Source organism: Lipotes vexillifer, unplaced genomic scaffold (assembly GCF_000442215.2).
Source record: "Lipotes vexillifer unplaced genomic scaffold, Lipotes_vexillifer_v1.1 scaffold1066, whole genome shotgun sequence".
Classification (NCBI taxonomy): Eukaryota; Metazoa; Chordata; class Mammalia; order Artiodactyla; family Lipotidae; genus Lipotes; species Lipotes vexillifer.
The window spans coordinates 395,002-401,244 of record NW_006771394.1 but is presented as its reverse complement, the minus strand read 5'-3'; positions in this window follow the sequence as shown (position 1 = coordinate 401,244).

Genomic DNA, 6,243 nt, shown 5'->3' with positions numbered 1-6,243 from the left:
CCCCAAAAAAAAAAAAAAAAAAAAAAAAAAAAAAAAAAAAAAAAATATATATATATATATATCTTACCTCTTTCATGACAGCAACTCCCAACAACATTCACTTAACCTCTGCAAATTCAACCCTACGCAAATTGTTCCATTAATCAGCTTTAAAATGTGACTGGCATGACACATATATTAAGTACAGAAAAACAAAATAATCCAGTGGGTGAACAAACATCAAAAAATGAGCTTGGTAGAGAGAAGCCAACCCAAGGAGGAAGCTCGTAGCTTGTTCCCATTCCCAGAATGAGGGACACAAGGCCTTGTGCTTTGGTCTCATCCCACTGTTAGATGCAAGAGGAAAGGCCCAATGGGGCTGAGGTAGGAGGAACCTAACAAGGTTCCAGAGGGATGTCAGCCCCCACAGCCACGGGGTGAAGTGGTAAGGATGGCCTGTCTTCCTCTTCTTCTAATACGGCCTCCAAACCCCTCTTGCCTCCAGAGAAGTCTGTCTTTGTCAGCCTAGTTCTCGCCGTAGTGGTGATACAGAATCCAGAAAACGTGTAGCAGGAACAAGTTGAGAGAGGCGACAGTAAAGTAGACGCCATCCGCTTGCTGCTCGGCTCTCGGTGCCTTGTTTCCACGTGGCGCAAGGGGCAGGGGGCCAGTGCAGGGCAGAAAAGGAGCTAAACGAGGAGCTGGCTGGTTACGGAGGGTGAGGAGGAGGAGGGAAACTGAAAAGGAACAAGGGCTGGGTCCTGGAGATTCTTCAAGATGAGCAGGTAAGACGCTTTGAGACCGTTCCGGGCAGAGAAAGATTGGGTAACGGAGGAAGGCGTCGCTAAATGTGGCTGCGGATCTCGCGAGAACATAAAGATTTACTTCATGCAAAATGGTGTTTTCCGCGTGAGGTGAGGGTATTGACTGAGAAGGAGCAGAAAGTGGCCTTTTGGGGTTCTGGAAACGTTCCGTATCTTAATCTGGGGTGGGGAGGGTATAGGCTTGCCAGGTAAAATATAGGAAACTCGATTAAATATTTGGGACAATGAATATCAAAAAAGATTGTTTATCTGGGCTTCCCCGGTGGCACAGTGGTTGAGTCCACCTGCCAATGTAGGGGACACGGGTTCATGCCCCGGTCTGGGAGGATCCCACATGCCGCGGAGCAGCTGGGCCCGTGAGCCATGGCCGCTGAGTCTGCGCATCCGGAGCCTGTGCTCCGCAACGAGATAGGCCTGCGTACCGCCAAAAAAAAAAAAAAAAAAAAAAGATTGTTTATCTGAAATTCAAATTTAACTGGGTGTCTTATAAACTGGGTGTATTTGCTAAATCTGGCCACCATAAGGTGGTAGTTACATGAGTATAGACCAGTGCTTCTCAAGTGGGGGTGATTTTGCCCCAGCCGACAACTCTGGTGACATTTTTAGCTGTCATGACTTCGGTGGGCATGCTACTGGTACCTAGAAGGTAGAGGCCAGGGATGCTGCTGCTAAACATCCTACATGGCGCAGGGCAGCCCCCTCAACACAGAATCATCCAGCCCAAATGTCAATAGTGTTCATCTTCGTAAAAAGTCAGCAAGGTGAGGTTTGCTGATATGTTCTTTTTACTGTACGTATGTCACAATAAATTTATGACAAAAAAATTAAAAAATTATTTACTCTGCAATATCAGAGACCTTAAAATGAGAGAAAGTTTGAATTAAACGGGATAGTGCATCTCAACATCAGGAAAAAACCCTCTATTTTTAACTACATTTTTTCATTGGAATGTGCATCCCTAAATTTGAGTCCATGAGGAGATTGGGCAAGGTGGGGCTCCAGGGTTATTGAGTTGCATATTTCTGCAACATTTACCTAAGTCTTCATGGCCATGGCTCCTGGGGCACCCCAGCAAACTCACAGGGACGCCATGAGATATTTTACCTTTTTAAGGGAAACACAGAGGCACTCAACAACTGCCAGACGTACAAAATACTAGCTTGAGCTCATTCCCAGTTTTTAGCATTAGATCAGAAAAATCACTATGGAACAGCAAATGAAGGGTGACAGTCTTCAATCTGCTTCCAAAATGTGAGAAGTTGTGAAGTTCCCAATTGGTGCATACATCCCATTAGTAAGCATGGTCATCTAAAAATATTTTTTTCTTTTGATTTATGTTTATTTCTTTAAATAGCTACCAAGTTTATAAGACACAAATATTAAGTTGTCTGAACTTTACTTAATAAGTGGAACTGTTAGATATTTCTTTCAGCCTGTGGTGCTGTGAACAGAGAAAATTTGGGAAGCTCTGCCTAAGAGAACCGAATGGTTGTGTAAGTTCAGCAGTATTTATATATTATACATATCACACTATTTTAGTTTTTGAAAATAAGTGTGTCTCTCCTCCTTAAGGAGATCATCTTTGTCAACCTGAAGACAAAGAATGTTTGCTAAATGACTATTGTATGAAGGGGAGGAAATGCCTTTTATTTATTTTTTAAACCACTTTTATTGAGATATGATTGACATACAAAGAGCCGTACATATTTAATGTACACAACTTGATGAGTTTGGAAACCAACAAGACCAAAGGGGGAAAAGAAAAAAAAAAAGCAGCTTTTTAGAGAGAGCTTGTTATTCCCAGAATGTAGCTAACATGTGATTTCAATCAATGGGTTAAAATGTGAAAACCCACAAAAAAGCGAAGAAAAAAGGAAAATTTGGGATCAGAAGATTTGAGAAGCAGGGTTTTCTTTCCTCATCTTGACATAACACAGACACAGCAGCCTCCTCTATTCATGGGAGCAGCTTGGCCTTAGTGTGAACACAAAAGGCACAAAATAAAATTCTGAACATTAGGGCAGCTGATGTCATGACATCTATCTCATAATCACCAGTGGAAAACAGCCCATTCCTCCATGGGTTAGCATAGAATTTTTCAGTTGTGTTCAAAGCATTGCCACAGACACACTCATTTTGTCACCAGCTTCTCACTTAGCAAACAGCAGGAACACTACTGGGCTTCCAAGCCTGGCTAGGTTCAAATTCCCTGGCTTTCCAGAAGGCATCCAGGCCTCTCCGCTTTTGCACAGGGCAGTATCCCCATGACCCCTTGCAGTTTTCCACGGTTGTCTCATACCCAGTCACTCACAGGCAAGCACAATTAGTTGCACTGCCTAGTGCCAAGGGAGAAGTGCCAAGCTAGTGAGGAAATGAATCAAAATGAATTGAAATTATCTGCAGAGAACTGATGAGGAAGGCTCCTGCTGCGGCAAAAATCAATGAGTGAAAAAAATGGTCTGCCTGAGAAAAATCAATGAAACCAAAATGGGCTGACCATAGAGAAGAATTCTCTCATATACACAGGCCATGCCTGACCTCAGATGTGCTCAGCAAATACAGCCCTTGCCCAGCTTGTTGAAGGGAACATGACCTTTCCTCTGCAGTGGTGCTTCTTAAACTTCAATGTGCACATGAGTTACCTGGGAGCTTGTTAACATGCAGATTCTGATTCAGTAGGTATGAGATGGGGCCTGAGAATCTACATTTCTAACAAGCTTCCAGGAGATACTGATGCTGCTGGTGTGTGGACCAGACTTAAGTAGCAGGCATCTAGAGGAATGTGGCTTCTCAAAGTGTGTGGTCCCTCTACTGGCATCAGCATCATCTGGGAACTTGTCAGAAAGGCAAATTCTTGGACCCCAGACTGACTGAATCAGAGGCTGTGGGGCTAGAAATCTGAGTTTTAACAAGCTCTCCAGGTGGTTCTGATGCACTCTAACATTTGAGAACAACAAGTATTCTAGATCTAGGCCATGTTTTCATATAGGTCCCTGACCATCTCTACCATGAAAACTTCTCATGGTAAGCAAACCTAAGATCCATTGCCTTCCTCTGAAATCATCATCCTTAAATCTCTATTTTATGTTGTTAACTTTTCACATGCTCTTATTTGTCTCCTAAACTATATCAAGAGCTATTGTCTACCAAACTACATCAAGAGCTATGAGAGCAGGGTCATAACTTGCAGAGCTCTGCATCTCCAGCTGCTTTAGCACTGTTTGCTATATAGCATGTGATCAATAAGCACTTGTTGATAGGCTGATGATGTTATGTGGATTCACAGTGAAGTGAAATATGGCTGAGAAGCAGGAATTTAGTTGCTATGTTGAGCATCCTCTTCAAGTAACTAAAATATAGATATTTGCATTCATTATCTAATGCTGCATAACAAACCACCCAAAAACTTAGTGGCTTAAACAATACTCATTTGTTCTCTCTCATTGTTTCTCTGGATCTGGAATTTGGGGCTGGCTTGGCTGAGCAGTTCTGGCTTGGCTTATGGGTCTCTGATGAGGTTGTAGTCAGATATTGGCAGGCTGAAGTCAACCAAAGGCTGGACTGGGCCTTAAAGATCTGCTTCTAAGATGACTCACTCATGTGGCTGGCAAATTGGTGCTGGTTGTTAGAAGAGGCCTCAGTGCTTCTCCACTGGACTACTTGAGTGACCTCACAATATGGCAGCTGCTTTTCCCCAAAGGAAGCCACCCAGAAGGCCAAGGCAGGAAGTCCCATACTGTCACTTTCTTAGTATTCTTTTGGTCACACAGGTTAGCCCTGGCAACACAAGGGCCTGAATACCAGAGGCAAGGATAAGTGGAGGCCATCTTGGAGGCTGGTAATCACACGTGTATCTTCAGTTTGGCACAGACATTGAGTTCGCTCTCAAGGAGTTCACAGTCTTGGGGAGGGAGAAAAATAGTAAACAAGTTCACAAAGGACTTAAGACAGAAATACATGCGTGGAAAAAAAGAAAGCAACAACAGAAGTAGACGAGGTGGGGGGTAACTTTAGATAATGAGGTCAGGGACTCTCTGAGGTAGTGAAATTTGAGCTAAATGATGAGAAGGAACTTCCGTGTGGCAGCCAGGCAGGGGGAATGGTTTGTGCAAAGGCACTGGACAAACTGGAACAAGCTTGGCATGTTTCAGAAACAGAAAGAAGCCAAGTGTGGCTAGATGGTAGTAAAGAAACAGGGAGTGCCAGTGAGGAGAAGCCAGCATCCAGAGAGGCAGGAGGCAACCTGTTTGTTGTCTCCAAAGCCGAGAAAAGAGAGTGTTTCTAGAACAGAGTAATCAACTGTTTTAAAAAGCTGCTGAGAGATTGAACAAGAATAACATAAAGAACTGGCCAATGGATTTGACAAGGAGAGCACCGGAGACCTTATCAAAAGCAGTTTCCGTGGCATGGCTGGGATTAAAAGCCTGATGAGTCTGTTGAGCTGAGGCTGGAGGTGAAGAAACAGTGGCAACTGGCATGGAATTATTCTGAAAAGAACTGATGTGATAAGAAGACAAATGGGGCAGCAACCCTGAGGGCGTGGAGTTAAGGAAACTTTTTTTGTTTTGATTTTGGGCTTACGATTTTGGGTTTTGGTTTTAAAATGGGAGATAGGCCAGCCTACATGAAGTATGCTAAAGGGAGTGAGGTGAGATACAGAAGTCTCTGGAACATAGCAGTCACTCAGTGTATGCAGTTCTCATCCTTACCCTTGGGACTGAATTTTCTTTAGACCCAACTAAATGGAGACAGCTAATTTGGCAACTTGGGACATTTTTTTCCTGATTTCATTGAGAATTGTAGTTCTTTTGTTAGCTCTTCTCATTCAACCCATGAGTAGCTTTTCTTTTTTTTATTGAACTGTAGTTGATTTACAATTTTGTGTTAGATTCAGGTGTACAGCAAAGTAATTCATATATATATATATATTATTTTTCAGATTCTTTTCCATTATAGGTTATTATAAGATATTGAATATCGTTCCCTGTGCTATACAGTAAATCCTTGTTGTTTATTTTATATATAGTGCTGTGTATCTGTTAATCCCATACCATGAGTAGCTCTTTAGACTTTAGTGTCTAATTTCTAGAGTTTATGGAAGAAATAAAGCCATCTTTTTTCTACAGTATGCAGTTTTAGTATATGTGCTGCCGAAGCGAGCACTACAACATGCAGTTTTAAATTCCCACTGCTTAAGACTAGTCTCCTTTCTTACGGCCTTCTGCTTATTCCTCCTGAGTTTTTGTGACTAAACGGGGCTGGGTGCAGAGACTCAGCCCCAGCTCTGCCCATCCTAGGGTGTCTCCAGTGATCTCAAAGGGCAGTGAAAATTTTCCTACAGATTATTGAAATAGTCAACTTTTATTTACTTTAAGTACATATATATGCCATAAAGGAGGGCTCTTTTTTTTTTTTTTTTTTTTTTTTTTTAAAAAAAACA